The sequence below is a fragment of the Leuciscus leuciscus genome (assembly GCF_965113295.1).
Source record: "Leuciscus leuciscus genome assembly, chromosome: 1".
Lineage (NCBI taxonomy): Eukaryota > Metazoa > Chordata > Actinopteri > Cypriniformes > Leuciscidae > Leuciscus > Leuciscus leuciscus.
Genome location: NC_138725.1, coordinates 8,303,213 through 8,326,296, shown reverse-complemented (window position 1 = coordinate 8,326,296; position 23,084 = coordinate 8,303,213). Strand labels below are relative to the sequence as shown.

The 23,084-nt window shown below is 39.8% G+C and overlaps 1 protein-coding gene across 2 annotated transcripts in view; it reads right to left on the bottom strand.

Moving 5' to 3' along the window:
• LOC309492137 (uncharacterized protein) overlaps nucleotides 1-22,781 on the bottom strand; it is a 210,600-nt gene extending 187,819 nt beyond the window's left edge. The window contains exon 1 of one of the 2 annotated variants that reach the window (XM_082160990.1): nucleotides 22,358-22,781. The gene's annotated coding sequence lies outside the window, so the exon portion shown is untranslated. The remainder of the gene's footprint in view (nucleotides 1-22,357) is intronic. The other variant, XM_082160991.1, reaches the window with a different exon arrangement.
• Nucleotides 22,782-23,084: the final 303 nt, after the last annotated feature.

Sequence of the window (23,084 nt, the reverse complement as noted above, 5' to 3'; positions counted from 1 at the left end):
CGGGCTATTTAAAAGAGCCCCCAGCACTAACACATAACTGGTCAATGACTAGCTTTGTTGCCAAATTACTGATTGGTTAAGAGCCATAACTCACACAGGCTCCAGAGAGTCTGTAACCAAAGACTTTTATTGGTTAACTGAAGGCAGAACTGGTCAACTTCGATAGTTTGCAAGACGGATCGATACCAGCAGATGTTGTTTTCCCCCACAACATTCCTGACCCCTTCCCCCTTAAGACCTCTGAACGAACAAACAGAGTTCTTTTTCTCGTCAATCCAGAGAACTGATTCTTACCAATAACTATACATAAAACTCATTCAAGAACAATTTTCAATGGACTTACAATCAAACATCATGCAACTACATAACTCTATTTTGTGTCTGCAACTTATATGTGTGTTTAATATGCTTAGATACCATATAACTCATGTAATGTTATAACTGTTAGATGTGTGAATGAAAGTGTGTTGTGTTTCATATCAGTATGATCCTATGCTCTTGATTCAAAAGATGGCTTGATTGAAATCTGTGTAAAATGTTTCATATTCTTATAATACTGATCATGTCTAAACTGTGGCATCTGTTCTCTCTGTTAGTAAGAAAACCCCCCAGATAAGATCATTTACGATCAGAACTGAAAAGAACGCCACCTCCTAAAGTTAGCCAGTGTCTAATTGGCCAGAACTCATCCTTGGAGGTTGGACAACTTTGAGTTTAAAATCTTAGACCCAAAACAAAGTTCGCTCTCTTAATTCTCTTAACTCTCTTAACTCTCTCGGCTCTCTAACTCTGCTCGTTCAAAATGTTCTGATAGAGAAGAGCTCTGCTCTTCTCTCTTCGATCGGCTCTCTAACTCTAGCTCTCTGGGTTCACCCCCCAAGAAACGCTCTGCTACCACTCTCAAGAGAGATGGGCAGAAAAAGGATGAAGATCTCAATCAGACGAGTAACCATGTAAACGCAGAGACAAAGAACCCAAATTAAGATCAGAAGAACGGGTTCAACAGCTTTATTCAAGCCATCTTACTACTCTCGTCTAAGTTGTCTTTTCTTTTCTAAAGTTTTCCTTTATTTTCCGTTGTGAGTCTCGGTTCTAAGTTAAGTTTTGCTGCAAAGTTTCGGTCCACGATTCATGGCTGCAACGCACGCTTTCAACTTCAAAGACTTTTCAACCATCCGACACCAACGCCACAGACATTTATCCCTGACGAACGAACGAGGGAAACCCCCTTTGACGCTCAACAAAAGGGAATCCCCAAAAGCAAAGACCAGCAAGTACTGTATACCTCCAGACTAAAAGCTGAACTGGTGTAGGCTACTGATATAAATTTAATAACCTGTCTAAGAAACGATAGAAGGGTTAAATTAATGATTTGATGGTTCGTGCCAGGTCAAGTGCATAAAACTTGAGATTTCATCATCTCACTCTTAAACTCACTCTTGAAACTTAATCCTTCCTTACTCTTTTTCCTTCTGCAACTCGTATGAATGTGTGTGTGTTTGTGTTAGATATTAGCTTTTATGTTAGTATATAATCAATAAAGTATTGTTATTTGAACGAAGAGATTACTTGTGTTAATTTGCTTAATACATTTTATTGTCTTGAACTTCGATCTAAGCTACCGATGCTTTTACCCGTGATTATTTCTTAATTTATTGTTAGCTGGGGATTAATTCTTTCTTGGCCAGGAAGATATTATATTTCCTAGAGTTAATAACTGTTTATGCTTTCTGTTCATGGGATGAACTGATAGACTAATCATACAATTGATTCTGCTCCAGTAAATTCTGAAAATAATTAAAAATAATTAAAATATTAATTATTGATCATAATCCGTTATGAATAATAATGAATTAGATTTATACGTGGGCGTATAAACGCTGCAACGCTGGGTCTTGTAACAAAGTTTGCAACCTCCATCTAGAACATCGGAGTCTCCTCCGATTAAAGAAAAACGTTTAGTATATTAAGTACAAAATTAGTGTGCGAAAATGGAGCACTTTAAGTACATTATGGAAGTGTACTTTAATAAAATGTATTTTAGTGCACCTGTATTTTTTAACCTAGGAATACATTATAAGAATAATTTGTATATATTTATTATATATTATTATTATATTTTAAATAATTTATTATTGCATTTAAAATGCATTAAAGATGGTTTCAGTTTTACTAAAAGTGGTAACAAAATCTATATTTTTAAAAAACTGAAATAGTATATTAAAAATACACTTTAGTTCATCTTCAGTGTGTCTCAAAATAGCACAGTTGAGTACACTAAGATGATCTTAAGTTTATCTTAAGAAGTATTAAAGATAAGCTTTTAGAATATTAAGTACAAAATAAGTATGCGAAAATAGAGCACTTTAAGTACATTATGGAAGTTTACTAAGTGCACTTAAATAAAATGTATTTTAGTGAACTTTTTTTTCACCTGGGTGGTTATTTGATTTGGCCGTGAAAATATTTCTGTTGCGCAGGCAGGATACAAGTTAGGGCCAACACATCTCTCGTCACCCCAGGGAGCCTTAATGAACTCTGTTGACTGTTCTGTTAATTGTGCTGCTGTTCTAAGCCTATTTGCTGGTTGGGAAAACTTGTAGCCTATTTGTTAGAGGTGGTCGTCAATGTTACTCCACTACAGTGTACAATAGTCATTACATGTCTCACTGCTTTCCATACCTCTGTGTAATTGTTTGTATTATTTAATGGACTTTAAGTCAAAGCTGAGCATGATGATGAATCACTAGTTATCATTAGTCTAGAATAGTGCACTGCACTGCACACAGCTGGGCAAAATAGTGCCGTTTTATTGTATTGCATACATCTTAAACCCAGGCAATGCATAGGCCTAAATATGCTTATGTACTCTAACTGTGCAGTACTTGAGAGCCACGGCAAGTTTACGAAACGTAGGCTGGTCAGATTTGTACTCCCAAGTTCACATGTTTGTCACAAAATTCCCCCAAACAGCTAAGACTAATCTAAACACGATCTAAACAGGCTATGAAATTGTGAACTTGGAATATAAATCTAAAGACACGCACATATAGCGCTTTTCTTAGTAGGCCTAGGCTATGTTGGATTGACTTCGTTTACTTAATTGTAAAGACAATAGGTGTGTTCGACATCGGCTGCGGCTGGATGTAACCGATCGGCGAGAGTAGCCGTGTGCAGGAGGGGAGGAGCTGCAAACGGAGACGTGAAGTCGGACACCTTCTGGTTCCCGTAGTGACCGCTCACGTGGTGTTCGCGTACTTTACCACAGCTGAAGTGAAATAAATGTAATATTGGCCAAATAATACACAGATGTTTCAGAGACATTTTCATTCAATAGGCCTACTTTATGTACTGCTTCATACAGCGTCTGTTTGAACAAGAATAAAGTTCAACATAATTGCTACTATTAATGAAGTGGAGTCTATACGTTTTTTAATCAGTTTTAATTTGATAAACATGACACAATAACATACGACATGAAAAGAGTGTTTACTGTTATAAAAAACTGATTTGTGAGCTTTAGACTAAAGGTGTTCGAATAAACACGAAACACACGTGATCGTTGTCATGCAGTGAATCCGGCCAATCGTGGGACAGCTGTGTCGTCATCAGCCCTCCTGCAGCCCAGTGCAGCCGCTCTTGAGAAGCTGCGCTGGCTGAGTTCTCCGGCTACTCTCGAAATGCTCTCGCGGTACTTTGATGGCATATGTCACAGTCACGTGGCGTCGGCGCTGTATCAAGTCGGACAAAATTTCTAACCGGCATGCACTGCTTCAAGTCAGCCGCCGATCGGTCTGCGCAGAGCTGTATGAAGTCGAACAAGCCTAATCAAAACAGACTAGCCAACAGTCTGCCATGAATGTGAGATGACGTTTCATGGCCAAATCAAATAACCAATCGGAGGAGAGCCCTTCTAGCCAATCAGAGGCGAAAAAGTCGGTACCTTCCCTTACCATCCTGAGAAAAAAAATATCGCGTCCCGTACGCGCGTGGCCGCGTGCTTTGGAGGCCGATGACGTCACCGCTCGCGCCGTGTCTCTTCGCTCATCGAGTGTCCGTCAGCGTCGAGTCTTCTGAGGTGAGGAGAGCAGTTCACGGTATTTCTCATATTTACACAACCATCACACACACTTTATACAGTTTGATTAAGCGACAGGCTCATTTCTGTATTGTTTTCATCGATCACAGCGATACGTGTGCGTCTTTTCTGGCGTCTTCCTTCTGAAATAAACATTTAGTGCAGCAGCAGCGAGCATGAGGAGAATATGTTGAGTTCATTCAGACCTGAGCGATGTTGTGTTCGTTTGTGTGATTGTCTCGATGTTTGGAGTGAGAACTGTTAAAGTTAAAAAAGTTAAAGTCAAGTTAAAGTTGGAGGTCTGTGAGGGGAATTGATGGGAATAGATCTCAAGTGTTTCTGTTGCCGTTTTCATGTTTACCTTTATTCTTTGTCGACATTTATCTTTGGCAGATTACATTTACTTATTAAAATTGATGTAGACGCTTTATATTGCCCCTGTATGAGTAATGAATGTGGGAAATATCAAATCTATACATGCATGGGAATATCAACACTCATTCAACAAGCCATTCAGGATCATCAGCAGATCATCTCACTTTATTCTGAGTGTTTGCTGTTAGAAACACATTATTTGAGTCAGGATACACGATAAAAGCCTGTAAAACTGTTCTACAAATAAATAATTACAGAAGCATAATTTGTACATTTGAATCTAAATATATTTTATGACAATCACGAAGTACTTAAAATAGGGAGGGGGTTTGAGGGTATCAAAATTTTGATACCGCCCAAGCCTAGTGTGTTGGCGCTTGCAACGCTAACGTCACAGGTACTGCAAAACAAATTCAACGCGCATGAGTGACCTGCCCCATAACAAATACAACAATACAAATGGCTGTTTGAAGACATGAAAATACCTGTTTGATGTTCTTTCTTGCCCGGTACACATTGTATGATTTTGGACAGTAAAGTAATCACTGTACAGTCTACATTTATGTCCATTATGTAATTACGTCTGTTGGAAACTCAGAATCGAAGACCAGGAGACTTTGGGATCACGTTCAAGAAGTTATTCTTTATTGAGGACTTCGCGTTGACGTGGCTGCAGTTCTTCCAAAGTCTAAATCTAATACAGTATTCAGTGTAATTATACTTCTCAAAGAGGGGAGGGATTACATAGAGGTGGAGTCTCTGAACAAAGCATGTAAATTAAGTATGAACACACCCTACTCTGAGAGCGCTACCAGTCCAATTGAATCAGCATAACTTATTCAAATGCTGATACTGGCCAGGAACTCCGGTTCCAAGACCCAATCCCAGAGCCATTAAAGACAAAAGGTGAAAGTCTCCCCTACAGCTAATCCAATCAACCTAACGATTCATCGTCTAGGGCTGGTGCTCGAGCCATTAAAGACAAAAGGTGCGTCTAGGGCTAAGAGCTCGAGCCATTAAAGACAAAAGGTGACTTACAATAGAGAAAAACAGGACTGGCAGAAACTGTTGTTACTATTATCCTAACCTAACCTTAAAACGCTAACTATAAATGTACTCAACTTTTACTGTTGCAACCTAAATTAAACATTTAATAAATTTGTAATATAACACATCCATATTACGTCCAAAATGTCATACCAAGTTTGTTAGATACATATCGTACAGTGTGATTTATAATCTTATAGAAATGCCAAAAATTGCAGTGTGTAGCAAGTATGACAAGCGGGAGTCAGAAACAGACCTTGTTTCTCAAAACCAAGAACGCAAAGAACGGACTTGTGTTCTTGGGGAGAACGCTCTTGCTAGTTGTTCTTGGAAGAATGAACTCACAAGGTGACGAGCACACAGAACGCTTCTGACAGTTTGAGATGATGTGTTCTTGCTGGTATTGTGCAATAATACCCTCGCACAGACGCCGTCTGCAGTACTCAAACATAACGAGAATTATTGACGCTAACAGCCAGGCTTTATCGTCCAAGCCTACCCTCAGCTCAAGGGATTACTCTACTGTACACTACAATGTAATGTATATTCATACCAATAAAGCAACGCTTATGGAGATTCTCACTTCCGAAAACGTTTGAGCACATTTTCGATTCGCCATAAATTTTTCGTGAAAAATGCCAACATTTGAAATCTACACAGTTGATTTCTCGCATCAAATGTTCTCAGAAGTGAATTTAGTGATGAAAAACGACTTGCTGTATTAACCTGCCTCTCTTTCCTCGAATGCCGAAATGAATGCTGGGATATTTCTGCCGTCAAGTTCAAGTTACCAACCGATGCATCCTCTGTAAAATGGGCGTGTCAAGAACACTTCCGGGATTTTTAACCGTTCTTGCCAAAATGCAAACTTGTGTATTGGGACAGTACTTGGACAGCGACTGATGACGTTTCACAAGTCCACAAGAACACAAGTACAGACAAGAACGCATATTGAGAAACGGCCAGAAAGTTGCGCAGCGCTGTTATTTTTCCGTTTTTCCATGAGCGCCACCTACTGTCAGAGATTGACACTGCATTTACTGACATTTTTTGCATTGGTCTGAACAGACAAATCTCATGTGAATTTGGTGCCGAACATTCGTGTTAATGTGAAAATGTCCTGTCGCTCATCGTGGCTGTTGGGAAACTAACTTAGAAAAAACATGTTTCTCAGCACATAAAGATGAGCTACTGTGATCTCAGACTGTGTTGATGTGGTTTCTCCGCTGCATGGATCTTCATGTGTCGCTTCAGGTGACTTTTAAAAGAGAAACTCTTTCCACACTGATCACACGTGTGCGGCTTCTCTCTGCTGTGGATCCTCTCATGTGTTTTCAGAGATGATGACTGACTGAATCTCTTGTCACAGTGTGAACACTTGTAAGGTTTTTCTCCAGTGTGAATTCTCTGGTGCAGTTTTAACTTGGCCGCTGTAGTAAAAGTCTTCTCACACTCAAAGCACATGTACTCTCTCACAGCAATATGAGTTTTTTGATGTGTATGTAAATATTGCTGCAGTGAAAAACTCTTTTCACACACAGAACATGAATGCGGCTTCTCCTTCGTATGAACTGTCAGGTGTCTCTTCAGGTCTGATGACCCAAGAAATGTTTTGCTGCATTGATCACATGAGAACGGCTTCTCTCTGGTGTGGATCCTCATGTGACTCCTAAGATTACCTTTGCATAAGAAACTCTTTCCACACTGATCACATGAGAACGGCTTCTCTCCGGTGTGGATCCTCATGTGACGCTCAAGACTACATTTGCTTGTGAGACTCTTCCCACATTGAGTACAGGTGAAAGATTCCTTGGCTCGTCTTTTCTTTAAAAATGTATTTTTAGTCTTTGAGCGACTCAAAGGTTTTTCTCCAGGTTTGACATGATGTTCCTCCTTCACTTCACTCAGTTCTTCACTCTCCTCCTCCACTTCACTCAGTTCTTCACTCTCCTCCTCCACTTCACTCAGTTCTTCTCTCTCCTCGCTCTCTTCCATCGGGTCTGACATGAAAGAAAAAAATATAAAATTTAACTTCATTCGCCATGAACTTGTTTGTTTCTTTTATTATTTTATGCAATCAGAAACACTCAAACCAGTCGCGCTTTGTATCTCTCTGTGCAAATCCTTCCTTCCCGCTCTGCCAGAAAGCAGTTGTCATTTACTGACGGAAAGCATGTCAATAACCGCAATAAAGCCGTATATTGCCGAAAAGCGCATGTTGTCTTTTTTAGGAGCAATTTGAATGGTTTTGATAGGACCCGATGACAACGCAGTGCTGAAGTGCCAACTAGTCTCTCCCTATGGAGGATCCCTTTACCACTCTACAGATAAAGCGGTGTTGGGAAAATGCGTTTCGCGAACCTACCCCGAAGTGCCATAATAAAATAAAGGAAAAAATAAAGGAAAGACCAGTACTTAGTTTAGGCTTGGTCTGTAGAGAATTACAAACCTGCGCACATATATTCAAACGCACATAACTGTTGTGAATTTGGCCTTTTTCTTTAATTTTCTTTATTTTCTTTATTTTTCCCTTATATACTGTGTACTACATATCCCACAATCCCAAGTAAATTACACTACTAAATTGAGTACACTACATTACCCATACACCCCCTGGTTAAGGTCTATAAGTAGGCCTCACTTCCTTCCTTTGTTCTTTTGCATTGGTGAGGTGTGGGTGTTTGAATGGAGACCCAACCATGTCCTTTGAGTCATTTCCTTAAGATGCGTTAAGTAAGTTTGTTTTTGCCAATTGTATTGTTCGAATTTATTTATTTATTTCAATTGTTTGGTTTGAGTATATATATGTTATGTTTGATGAATTATATGAGTTTGATTTCCTTTATTGTATCGTTTGTAGTGACTTAAAATCATCTTTGTACATCCAATCCATCCTGTCCATCTGTTGGCGTCTGTCTATTTACAACGTGTGAATCTGCAATCCATGATCTTTATGCCATGTGAATTACCCAAGACTTAATCATCTTGAACTGAGAATAAAAGAGAGCAAAGGACTGGTATTTGTCCCGTGTTTTGATTAGACACGCCATCAAGTTTCTACAACTCTGACGAACTTTGGATATATTTAACATCTGATATCCAACAAATGGTCCTTCGAGCCGGAGGTAGAAATTTGGTGGAATGGATTACCATGCAAGACCTGCAATCCGGCGCAGCCTAAGAAGGAGAAGACCTCCTGCCCGTTTTGCTGACTGTATGGTGAGAGAACGTGCTCCTTCTCCCCCTCCCTCACCAACACTATTTTTAAGTGATCATCACCAAACCCAGTATGGAAATCCATCTTCTCTAAGATCTGCACCATGCTCATCTGCTCATCGTGAACAGTCTCAACATGATTTACTCGATATGGATATTAAACAAGAAATACTTGGACTTAAGGGTATGCTTGGTGAGATGATGTCTAGAATGTCACAGTTAGTTGTTTCTTCTAAACATTCTGAATTTTCTGAGTCTTTTGATGATGCTTCTGATGATGATGAAAATGCCTTTGCTAATGCATCTATTGTTCAAGAATTGTGTGCATGTATTAAGAAAGCTGAACAGAAATCAACTTGTGAGAAATGTAATTCCTCAACTGTTCCTTCATCGCTTCCATTGAGTAGGCCTAGTTCTTTGCCTCTTCCTCCTTCACTGTTACGTAGTCCACCCCAACATATGCACACACATGATATAACATCGCAACCACAATCAAGTAGTACGTTACAACCTTCTTTTATTCCATTGGTTCCTGAGCCTTCTAATAGTCATTCCCCTCAAGTGCAAACACCACCAGTGTTGGTACAACCACCCGGTACACCACAGCCTGGATTACCATGTAGTCCTTTTCCCCCTTACATGGCTCATACTCCGTTATCCTCACAAGTAACATCAGCACAATTACCACCAGCACGATTACCACCTCAGCCTCAGTATGCTGTTTCCCAGTATTCATGGCCATTAGGACCAGCTTCTAGCTTGGCGATTCCTTATGTATCCTCAGCTAATGTAGGTCCTCATATTCAATCACAGTCTGTAGGTCAGATAGGGAATCCTGTTGTACAACATCCTGCCCCGTACATTCAACCAATTGTTCCCACTACTCAAACAACCGCAATTCCATTTCCTCATCCTTATCCATATTCTCAGCCATATTATGCTTCATATTCTGTTCCTTCCTATCCTACTTCTCGTGTTCAGGGACCTTCCTTTCCTTTCTTGGTGAATGACGACCCCCAAGAATTTGCAATGTTGCAGTTAGCCTTGACAAATTTGTTGTCACCCCATGAGCCAGAACATTACAAATTCCATATCTTGCTGGATCATTTAAGATTTTCTCCAGCTCGTGATCTAGCTCTAGCTTATGCTAATGATCCTAGGCCTTACAGTATGGCTCTTTTGGCACTACAGCAGAAATATGGGCAACCTCATCAACTAGTTTTGAGAGAAATTAAAGCCATTCTAGCTCTCCCCAGGGTGAGACCAGGTGACAGCAGAGCATTTAGTAGCTTCGCACTAAAGGTTCGAGCTTTGGTTGGCATGCTCCAATCTTTGAACCAAGACCAAGTTAAATCCGAATTATCCTGCGCTTCTCATGTACAGCAACTACTCAGTAAACTGCCTACAGAGCATGTGACCAACTTTGCCCGTTATGTCCGTACGATCCTAAAGGGTCAAAGCTACAACCTGATTAACTTTTCCGCCTGGCTCCAAGAAGAGGCTGAGTGCCAAGCAATGGCTGACCAGGTTAGTGACTTTCCAAAACCACTCTTGAGTAAACCTCAATCAAAGTCCTACGTTAACACTCGAACAGTCTTGTACGGAGTCAACGGTAATTCTGATGTGCCAAGATCCGCAAATAAGAAACCCCAGAATTTGAGAGATGGAGAATTGAGTTCCAAGTATTCATGCGCATATTGTTCCAGTAGAGATCATTTCATTGGCCTGTGCCCCTCTTTTAGATCTCTAGAAGACGCCAGGAAGGATGTATGGATTAGAGAGAACAAAAGATGCTGGAGATGTGGGCTTAACCATCTAGCTGTCAACTGTGACTTGAAAAAACCCTGTCCACAGTGCAAAGGCAGACATCTTGGTATCCTTCATGGAGTTAATTGTCGTGATCAGGATAACGGTACATTCTATCTTAGTCGCCTTGGAGGTTCTGGCAAGGTACTGCTTAAGGTTGTTGAAGTACTTCTCCATTATAAAGGCAGATCCTTGCAAACCTATGCCATCCTGGATGATGGATCAGAACGTACCATGTTGCTACCTCAAGCATCTGATTATTTGGGCCTCAACGGAGTAACTGAGTCCCTGATTGTTAGAACTGTACGTCAAGATACTCTTGCACTTGAAGGCTTTTCTGTAACCTTTGAAATATCCTCCATGGCCAATCCAGAAAAGAAGTATTCCATTTCCAATGCCTTTTCTGCTGCCAGATTGGGACTGGCAGAACAGACTTATCCTGTTGAGATCTTGCAGAGACGTTTCAGACATCTTCGAGACTTACCCCTTCCAGCCTTTGCTAATGTCCAACCACTTATTCTTATTGGTGCAGACTACCCACACCTGATAAATCCAATTGATCAGATGTATTTCGGGCCTCCTAAATCCCCAGCTGCAATTCAGACCAGGTTAGGCTGGGTACTTCAAGGCCCAATACCGATTCCTAACACTGATGAGATGCAGTGTCTTTTTACCATCGCTAATCCACTAGAAGAACTTCGCCATGATGTAGAGAAATTATGGAAAGTAGACATCCTTCCTTTCAGAAATGAGAAAGTCATTACCAGGTCCAAGCAGGACCAAGAAGCTATGGACTTGTTGGCCTCCAAGTCTAAAAGAGTTGATGTAGATGGTGTGCAAAGATATGCCACTCCATTATTGCGTGTTGCCTCCACCATGAGGTTACGAGCCTCACCAAATGCAGTTATGTCTTCCCTCAGATGTATCGAGCGACGCCTCCAAAGAGATCCTAAAACTGCTGCTGTGTATGACCAAGAAATTGCTAAGTTGGAGGAGTCCGGTTATGTTTCCAAAGTGGAACTTTCTCATGACTCATCCAATGAATCATGGTATATTCCTCATCATATTGTGGAGCATAATGGAAAAAAAAGAATAGTCTTCAATTGCTCCTACCAGTATAAAGGTGTGTCACTTAACAGTCAACTTCTTCCTGGTCCACAACTGGGCCCTTCCTTACTTGGTGTCTTACTCCGGTTTCGTCAGTGCCCAGTGGCAATTAGTGGGGACATAAAATCCATGTTCCATCAAGTAAGGTTACTCCCAGAAGACCGTTCTCTTGTACGCTTCCTGTGGCGCAATATGCAGAGGTCAAATCCACCTGACATCTACGAATGGCAAGTTTTGCCCTTTGGCACAGTATGTAGTCCATGTTGCGCAATATGTGCTCTACAAAGGCATGTCCATGATCACCAAGAAGGATATGAAGATATCGTGAATTCTGTACTTCAGTCATTCTATGTTGACAACTGTTTAGAGAGTTTTCCAAATGTGCAAACTGCTAAGAACTTCCTAGACAGAATGCGTTCTTTATTGATGAGTGGAGGATTTGAAATCAGACAGTGGGCAAGTAACCAGCCTGATGTTGTCAGACATCTTCCTCCTGAAGCCAGGTCTGAGAGTGCTGAACTGTGGATCAATCAAGATCGTTTGGATCCTAAAGAAGGAGCTCTGGGTCTGAGTTGACACTGTCCCTCTGATTCATTAGGGTATCGATCCCGAACTGTGGAGTATAAAACCACAACCCTGCGCAATATATATAAAGTCCTCGCCAGTCAGTATGATCCCTTAGGTTACATAACCCCCTTTACAACTCGAGCTAAAGTCATCATACAACAATGCTGGATGAAGTCCCGGGGCTGGGATGATCCCCTTATGCCAGATCCTATTCAACAGGCCTGGAAGGCTTGGGAAACTGAGCTCCCTGACCTGTCATTGATACAGCTTCCTCGTTGTTATTTAACTTTACCTTCCAACCAAATTACATCCAGAGAGTTGCATATTTTTTGCGACGCTTCAGAGAGCGCATATGGGTCAGTAGCCTATTTGCGAATGGAAACTGACAAGGGTGTGGTACATACTTCCTACATCATGGCAAGATCTCGAGTTGCACCTAAAAGGCAAATATCCATCCCTCGTCTTAAACTTTGCGCTGCTCTAACAGGTGCACAGCTTTGTAAACTCCTGCAGAATGAATTGACTTATCCTTTGACGAATATTGTCCTATGGTCCGATTCGACAACTGTCTTGTCTTGGCTGCACTCCCTCTCCTGTCGCTACAAAGTTTTTGTAGCTAACAGAGTCACTGAAATCCTGGAACTCACTGATCCCTCTTCTTGGAGGTATATTCCTTCTGCACAGAATCCAGCAGATGACATTACAAGAGGTAAAACTGTTGTTGAGCTAGCCAAACTTGATCATAGATGGCGACAAGGTCCAATGTTTCTGAAATTTCCTCCAAATGAATGGCCCAAAAATCTAGTATCCAGATCTGCTAGTCCTGATCCTGAGCTCCGCAAACCACTCTTTTGTGGCTTAACACAATTGGATGATTTTGTACTCCCAGATCCTTCCTGTTTTAAATCATGGTCAGAGCTACAGTTTGCAACAAATGAGTTACTGCAACAACATAGGGAGGACCCCTGTGACGCCTCTTCAGTTCAAAACCTTCTTTTGAGACAAGCCCAGCAACAAAGCTTTCCCTCTGAGTACCAGTGTTTGAAGGAAGGAAAGCCCATTGAACCTCAGAGTTGTCTCCTTACACTTTCTCCTGAATTCAATGAAGAAACAGGACTTATTGTAGTGGGTGGTAAGCTCAGACGTGTAGAGGATATGGAATCTGGAATGGTTCACCCAATCGTCCTCGACCCCAAACATCCATTATCCCATTTAATTATCAAGGACTGCGACGAGAAACTTTTCCACCCTGGTCCAGAGAGAGTTTTCTCAGAACTTCGGCGCAATTACTGGATAATTAGAGAAGCCGTAAAAGCCGTAAAAAAACATCAGTGGTCTTGTTTACAATGTAGGAAGTGGAGAGCTAAACCATCTATTCCTCAAATGTCTGATCTTCCACTCTCCAAGCTCCGGTTGTTTAAACCTCCCTTTTGGTCCACAGGAATGGACTGTTTTGGTCCCTTCCATGTCAATATTGGCCGTAGAACTGAGAAGAGATGGGGCATTCTGTTTAAGTGCCAGACTACTCGATGTCTGCATCTTGATTTGTTGAGCAGTTTAAATGTGGACAGCTTTCTAATGGCCCTACGTCGCTTTATATCCAGGAGAGGTAAGCCATATGAGATTCTTTGTGATCAAGGAAGTAATTTCCGTGGAGCTGCAAGAGAATTAAAAGAAGCTTTCCAGAACCTTACCACTGAGTTACAAGTCAAGTTGGAAAATCAGCAGATTAAATTCAAGTTTAATCCACCACAAGCCCCTCATTTTGGGGGGTCATGGGAAAGTGGGGTCCGTTCAGTTAAAACAGCTTTGCGGGTGGTACTTGGCAGTCAAACCGTATCAGAGGAAGTCCTATGGACCGTTTTGACAGAAGTTGAAGGAGTGTTAAACTCGAAGCCACTTGGTTACGCCTCTTCAAACATTTTAGACCTTGACCCCATCACTCCAAATCTCCTCCTCATGGGGCGGCGAGATTCTTCTCTACCTCAGGTGATTTATGCCAACACTAAGCTCCTTGGGCGCAGATCTTGGCGCCACAGCCAGGTCCTCGTTGACCAGTTTTGGACCTCCTTTATCCGAAATTATTTACCAAGTCAGTAGCTCCGTCAAAAATGGAATCGAGAACAGCCTAATCTAAATGACTCTGCTGTCGTGTTAGTAGTTGATTCTCAACTTCCAAGAGCATCATGGCCCATTGGCAGGGTAGTACGTCTCCTACCTAGTCAGGATGGGCGTGTCAGAGTAGCTGAGATTGTTATTAATGGAAAAACGTATGTACGTCCAGTTGCTAAGTTGATTCCATTACCTGAAATAGATGAGTAATAGCAAATACATCACTGTATTTGGGGGCGGCTGTTGTGAATTTGGCCTTTTTCTTTAATTTTATTTATTTTCTTTATTTTTCCCTTATATACTGTGTACTACATATCCCACAATCCCAAGTAAATTACACTACTAAATTGAGTACACTACATTACCCATACACCCCCTGGTTAAGGTCTATAAGTAGGCCTCACTTCCTTCCTTTGTTCTTTTGCATTGGTGAGGTGTGGGTGTTTGAATGGAGACCCAGCCATGTCCTTTGAGTCCTTTCCTTAAGATGCGTTAAGTACGTTTGTTTTTGCCAATTGTATTGTTTGAATTTATTTATTTATTTCAATTGTTTGGTTTGAGTATATATATATGTTATGTTTGATGAATTATATGAGTTTGATTTCCTTTATTGTATCGTTTGTAGTGACTTAAAATCATCTTTGTACATCCAATCCATCCTGTCCATCTGTTGGCGTCTGTCTATTTACAACGTGTGAATCTGCAATCCATGATCTTTATGCCATGTGAATTATGTTGGAGAATTTTCCTTTGTCTCATCTGTCTCATACATGAGTCCAATTCAAATGCATGATATGATAGGTTTATTTGAAGCTTTGATTTAAAGTTATTTTTTGTGATAGCCTTTAGCTATTAGCCTAGCCTTTCTTTGATACAACATTCAATGTGTTGATTCCATTCTACTTTGACGTGATAACTTCACTATATGAGTCAATATCTGTATTTGTTGCTATTTTCTTTGTTATCCGATAATTCCATTTAAGTAAATTGATGATACTGATTTAATTTGGGTATTTTCAGATAAGAGTTTCAGAACTACATGAATGGTCTTTAGTCATTGTATTATTGTTCTGATTATTGTTTATTTTGCTGTTATTTACAGTTTTACTCCTAATTCATAATGTACCTGGCATCTTATTAAACGGCAAAGACTAAGATGAATCCTGACTCATCTGTACTTTATGGATGGAGTTTGGCTGGCTGTTAAATTGCATCTGTACATGCAAGGAGAACAGTACAGGTGTTGCCTACCTGGTCATCACTTAGAGGAGAAGCATACTCGGCATGATCATTTTCAAACAATCTTTGCATGAAGTCTGTAAATTGCTGTTTCATCTCTGTTTTTTTCAGCAAAGTGCGACGAAGAGAGCAGAGCCGAGTGAGAGCATGCTCTCTGTTATTGGGAAGTTGAGGCCTTGGGTATCTGAAAGGAAGTGGACCCACCCAGCTATTGTCACTATCTCTGGAAAACTCACTGTCCATGATCTCCAGGAAGAGATGATCCTCAACAGACAGAGCATGCTTGTTGTCATCCCTTGTGCGCCTGAACACCGAACAGCCAAGGTGGTTTTCTCTCCTTGCACCCTTATAGAAATAAGGGATACCTTGTACTTCAGCTGTGAGACTTAAGTTATCCTTCAAGTTAATGTGACTTTGACATGGTGGAAAGTATGAGGTTCTACCATTGTCCAGCACATGTGTCTTGTAACTCAACACACTTGGTTTGTGAGAATTACCCAAGCATACATCTCCAACTATAAGCCAGCCTAAATCTGTTTTAATCGCAAAAGGAGCATTATGAGGCCCATTTATCTGGCGTCTCACCTTATGGACTCTCAGAGCATCACGACCCAACAGCATGAGGATCTGGGCACTGTCATCCATTTCTGGAATCTCAGAGGCTATTCTTCTAAGATGAGGATGATTTTGAGCAACCTCTGGGGTAGGTATTTCTGCCCTGTTATCTGGAATATCATTGCACTCGATTAGAGTAGGTAGAGCCAGGTTAATACCACCGCTAACTGGCTCTATCTGAAATCCATCAGCTCTCCTTCCAGAAGCTTCAATAGTTCCAGCACAGGTTTTCATGAGATAAGGAGAAGCCAGACTATTAATGCAGAAAAGCTCGAAAAACTCTGATCTTACTAGTGACCTGTTGCTCTGGTCATCGAGCATTGCATACATCTTGACAGCGGTTTCTGGACTGCCATTAGGATACACTCTAACTAAGCATATCTTAGAACAAGATTTAGCTGACAAACCATCCCCACAGACTTTAGTACAGGCACTGTTCACAGAAGGCGATGAACGTTCTTCCTCCCCGCCATGCTCTGAAGAGGTTGAGATTTTGGAGACCCATGGTGCTGGTCCTGGGTGGAGGGCAGTGGTGTGGTCTTCCCTATCACATTCTGTACACCTCACTGAAGCTTTGCAATTGCGTGCAATGTGGGAAGAAGATGCACAACATCGAAAGCAGATACCATTTTCTTTTAAGTAGGCCTTTCGTTCCTCCAATGGCTTCATCCGGAACCCACGACACTTTTGCAGTGGATGAGGCTTGTTATGTATTGGACAGTTCTTAGTCTTTTCATCACTGGTGCCCGAGTCCTTACTGGGGTAGGCATTTTGAGAAACATCAATTTTATGAACAGAAATGGGCATCCTCTGGTGTGTTTGTTTGCTCAAGAATTTCTCACCTTTAGGAGGACCGGCAATTGTGAAGCTTGGATCGTTTCTGGCTTTTGCCTCATAACAGACGAAGCTAACAAAATACCAGAAAGGAGGAAAGGAGGCATTATACTGTTCTTTATATTTCATGCCGTGAGAGAGCCATTTCTCTTGAAGAAAGTGTGGTAGCTTTTCCACTATGGGGTTTATTCCTCTAGCAGTATCCAGATATGTTAGCCCGGGCAGATAGCCATCTTGCTTGGCTGCCTTTAGTTCTGTCAGGAGATCACCTAACTCTCTTAACTTGATAAAGTCCTTACTAAGAACCCTGGGAAAGTTTTCGAGCCTTTGCAGAAGTGCATTTTCAATCACCTCTGGCGCACCATAACATTCTGTTAATCTTTCCCAGGCGACGTATAGTGCTGCCTTAGGATCTCTGACATGAACTGACCGTAACCTTTTCACATGATCAGATGATTCTTTGCCGAGCCACCTAATAAGCAGGTCCAGCTCTTCACCAGCTGTGAGGCCTACACCCTCTGCGGCTCCAACAAAAGCTGATTTCCATGCTCTAAAACTCTCAGGTCTGTCATCAAACTTAACGAGACTTGTATTTACAAGCTCACGACGTGCTAAATATTTTGCTAAGTCCAAAATACCTGAGGCTTCTGGCTGGTGAAACGGTACTGAATGTGGCCATGCCGAGATAGGTTCCCTCTGAGAGAAACAAGAAGCATGAGGATCATATGTTTCCTGTTTAACTTCATCTCTGAATGACTGATCAAACGGCTGAGATGGCAATTCAGTGAAGGCATCCTGTACACGGTTCATTTTAATGGTACTATGGGCAGAGCAGTTGGGGTCTGAGGCCTCAGGGTACAGCTTGCTACTGTAATTTGAATTCTTGTCTCTTTTGGTTCATTTAGGTCCACCCCACTTTGTGTTTCAACATAGTCTTTGGTGCGCTCCACTTTGCTATGTGAAGACACAGAGAAGCTAGCACTGGAAACACTGTCCTCAATTGCTGCTACCGCTGCTTCTAGCACTTCTGCCTGGGCCAAAGCAGCAGCTTGTTCCTTTTCATGTTGGAGCACCTCCAAATCTGCTTCCATTTTGGCTGTGTCCAGTTTATGGGTCATTTCTAATTTAATCTTATCCAGTTTGATTGCATTCTCTTTCTTTACAAACAATACACGAGTTCGTGCCGCTTCTGCTTGAGCCCGTGCAGTGGCTGCAGCTATGCTAGCTGACATCCTTGATGATCTTGATGATCTCGTTGATCGTGATGAACGTGAGTGCTTTGAGCCCGCCTCAGAAGCTCGGTCTTCTGTGCTCATGGTTTTCTCTGCGTTTTCCTCAGCAGAGGATGAAGGTTTCTCGTCATGGTTCATGGTACAAATATGACTGCAATCTTCTGCCATGTAACTTGATTTGCTTGTAGGATTATCATCTTTTTACTGTACTGTTCTCCTTGCATGTACAGATGCAATTTAACAGCCAGCCAAACTCCATCCATAAAGTACAGATGAGTCAGGATTCATCTTAGTCTTTGCCGTTTAATAAGATGCCAGGTACATTATGAATTAGGAGTAAAACTGTAAATAACAGCAAAATAAACAATAATCAGAACAATAATACAATGACTAAAGACCATTCATGTAGTTCTGAAACTCTTATCTGAAAATACCCAAATTAAATCAGTATCATCAATTTACTTAAATGGAATTATCGGATAACAAAGAAAATAGCAACAAATACAGATATTGACTCATATAGTGAAGTTATCACGTCAAAGTAGAATGGAATCAACACATTGAATGTTGTATCAAAGAAAGGCTAGGCTAATAGCTAAAGGCTATCACAAAAAATAACTTTAAATCAAAGCTTCAAATAAACCTATCACAAATATATGCAAATATATATCATCAAGCATTATATAATGAAGAATTAACTTACAGATGATGCTTTCACAAACGCAAAACAAAGGATGGCATCCAAAGATCGAGGAGAAGCTGACTGCATGAAATGTGATCACTTATATTTCTAGAGAACTACCACAGGGGGGCGCCAGAACTAAAACAACTATACAAAACAATACAAGTGACATTTCAACTAGAAGCAGAACAACACCATTAGGATCATGTAACACAAAATAAGTTTTTTTTTTCTTTATGATACAGGGAATAATCTTAGTTTCGTTTTTATTTTGTTACCATAAGATCTGTGGACATCACTGGGATTTAATTTGAGGTATAAGAACCTGACGATACATATCGTGACATAGCCTACACATATTGAAACATAATATTATATTTATTCATATAAAATAAATTGCACCATTTTCTTAATTTGTAAGTCAATAAAGTGTACGCTAAATTAATAAATGTAGCCTAAATGCATTAAATTGATCAAAATTAACAGTAAAACTTTAACATTGTTTAAAAAAAAATCTATTTAAAAAATCTATATGAATATGAACTTTCTGTTCAAAGAATCCTTTAAAAAAACTAGCAGTTTCCCAAAAAATATTAAGCACCACAACGGATTTCAACATTGATAATAATAATAATAATAATAATAATAATAGGCCTAATGATATTAATTGTTAAGCTCAAATTTACCTTTGCATCACAGAAAAAAAAAACTTTTAATATATGTCAAAATAGAAACTGTTATTTAAAATTGTAATAATATATCACAATACTGTTGTTTGTACTGTATTTTTTATCAAATAAATGCAGGCTGGGTGAGCATAAGAGACTTATTTCAAAAACATTTAAAATCGTTAGTGGAGGCTACAGTATAAATTTCTTGGAGTGATTTTTTTTTTCCAGAATATATTTGCTCACTATTAATTAAATTGGTTGTTAAATAGTAAGTCATTAAAAGGTTATTAGAAGATGAATCACATATAATCAAATAATCAAATATCAAATGAAACCTATACCTTTGTGAATGTGTCTCTCTTGTCACGAAAGACGGAGGCGATGTCTGTTTTCTCCATCACTCTGAGCAATGTGTCAAGGCGAGCCAATCAGGGATGAGTTCCCTAATGAATATTCATGAGTCTTCCCCTACCACCCTGCAAAAAAAAAATGTGTGTGCGTGCGCGGGCGGTAATGCACTCGTGTGTGTGCTGGTCGCGGGAGAATATAATGATTCGCGGAACTCCCGCAAAATAGAATTATCTATAAATTGAACATCTAAAAACTAATAAATTGTCATTCATCTGTTGCATAAAAGCAACAAGAACAACTAAAAATAGAAACGATTTACAGGCCAGAGTTTCTATCTATTTATAACACGAACTGAGATGTCCGTTTTTTAGGAATTATTAAGGGAGAAATCCGTCCCGCGCAGGTCTCTAATGTAGACTTTAAAAACAAACGACTAACATTATATTTACATTAGCAGTAGCCTAGGCTGCAATCTAGTGGATGTGAACCTTTTAGCAGATAAACACAAGTGCATTTTCAGACAAGTTAATGGACGAGTTAATTGAGTAAATCATACTCCCACTACGGTAATTAATAACAGACTACAGTAAACACATTTCCTAAATAGGCCTGTGACTGTATCTTACATTTTATGAAATAGTACCATTAGTTAAAAATAAAGTTTAAAATGCTTCCTGTTCGCATATTTCATAATAAAATGACAAATTCCCTTTATGAAATACATGTTTTAATGTCATCATTCATAGATTTCATGTTAAAATAATATACAGATGCACTACCCTCTTCAAAATACAGCTGATATATTGCTGTACTTATTATTTATTGGAAAGCAAATGGATAAATCAGCTAATCCCAAAAATAATCATTAGATTAATCTGAAAAATAATCGATAGATGCAGCCCTAGTTTACATACATATTTTTTTTCTGAGTTTTTCCTTGCAGTATTTTACAAATCTGATTATCGTTATCGGCAATATTCCCAAAAATATTGAGATAACATTTTGTCAATATCGCACACCCCTACGTTGATCACATTCATCAACCCTGTTACCAAGGTTATTATAAGAAGAATCTCTATAATTATGAATAACTTCATCAGTAACTTAGTCTTAGTGTTTACTGATCATTCCTAAAAAACAAAACAATTTAGTAATCTATACTGAAAATGACAAAAATTATGGTAACATTGTTGCAAATTGGGAACCAGATGTAAAATAAATGTAAAATAAAACAGTTAAAACAGTATTTAGCTTGATCTGATGTTGACAATCAATATAAAAATGTCTCAAACCTCCCTTTACTGACCATTTGTTGAAGAAAACCCAGAACATTCTGTACCGTTTCATAGTTGAACTGTTTATCTAAATGTGATGAAGTGCTTGAATGTTTCTAACATGAATGTTCTTCAGCATCATGAATGAATGAAGAATAAACACCAACCTCTTTGTTCTTCAGGATCTTCAGTGTGTTTCATTCTGCAGGGTTCTGGATCACTCATGTTCTCTCTGTCCTCTTTAATAAACTCAGTCTTTGCAGATTTCAGCTCTTCCTGATGCTCTGATGCTCGTCTTCACTTGTTTTCCAGCATTTATTGGAGAATTGCAGTGGGAGGAGCTTCACTGATGACGAATTTCAGGAGATCTAATAAATGAGATGAAAACAGGAACTATTGTCATGAAATAAAGAGTGTTTTCAGCAGATCTGTTAATATTGATGAGCCTCAGACTATCAACACTCATTCAACAAGCCATTCAGGATCATCAGCTGATCATCTCACTTTATTCTGAGTGTTTGCTGTTAGAAACACATTATTTGAGTCAGGATACATGATAAAAGCCTGTAAAACTGCTCTACAGATAAATAATTACAGAAGCATAATATGTACATTTGAATATAAATATAGTTAGATTTTATGACAATCACGAAGTACTTAAATCATTAAAAATGTTACATTTTATGTGCGCTGAAACTGATCATAAAACGTTTAAAAATAAAGAGCATCACAAAGCAATATTGTTCCAAGAGTAAAACACTATTCATTTATTATATTAACATTTAAGAGTTGATTTAAATGTCTGACGTTTCTCATTATAGGCTCAACGTAAAGTAACTTATCAGTATAACACTTGAGATCGTTTCCCATCAATTCCCCTCACAAACCTTAACTCTTGACATTCAGTAACAGTTCTCACTCCAAACATCGAGACAATCACACAAACGAACACAACATCGCTCAGGTCTGAATGAACTCAACATATTCTCCGCATGCTCGCTGCTGCTGCACTAAATGTTTATTTCAGAAGGAAGACGCCAGAAAAGACGCACAAGTATCGCTGTGATCGATGAAAACAATACAGAAATGAGTCTGTCGCTTAATCAAACTGTATAAAGTGTGTGTGATGGTTGTGTAAATATGAGAAATACCGTGAACTGCTCTCCTCACCTCAGAAGACTCGACGCTGAAACTCTCAATGAGGGAAACAGTGTTGCCAACTATTTCCAATGGGAAAGTAGCGAACGCATTCTTCTTCTTCTTCTAGTGGAGTTTTTATGGCGGTTGGTAAACCAACTTTCGGTGCATTACCGCCACCAACTAGACTGGAGTGTGAAGCACTAATAAGCGTTTAGAAATGAACAACTTAAAGTCCCACTCCGATCATATTTTGAGCTATTTTTAAACATTCTCAGTGGTCTTTAAATGATGATTATGCCGTTTTTAGCCAAAATCACAAAACCTGTGCCGTTTTCTGGGACTTTGCTTCAGCAGAGCGGCAGTAGCTCATTAGCAATTCGCCTCTGCGTTGTGAGCGGAGCCGTTGGCTGAAGCGAGATACATAGGCAGCAACAGCCTCTTTCTGTCTTTCTTTCTTTGTCAACACAGAAAACATTTCATCACTGGATAGTTTTTTTCGTTTAATTAAAGTGTTGTTTTATGTCAGCTGAATGTCCGGAACGCTTTTCAGAGAAGATAAGGCAACTTTTTTAGCACAATTCACACCCAGCGGCAATTCAGAAAAAGAAAAAAAATCTCCGAATGCTCCACATGAAACTTTGGTCTTCCGACCTTTTACCGCCGTGTCGATTTATTTTGATTAATATGTGTGAGGGAGAGAGAGCAAGACAGCGCTTAGTTTGGAGACGGTGAGGTCTT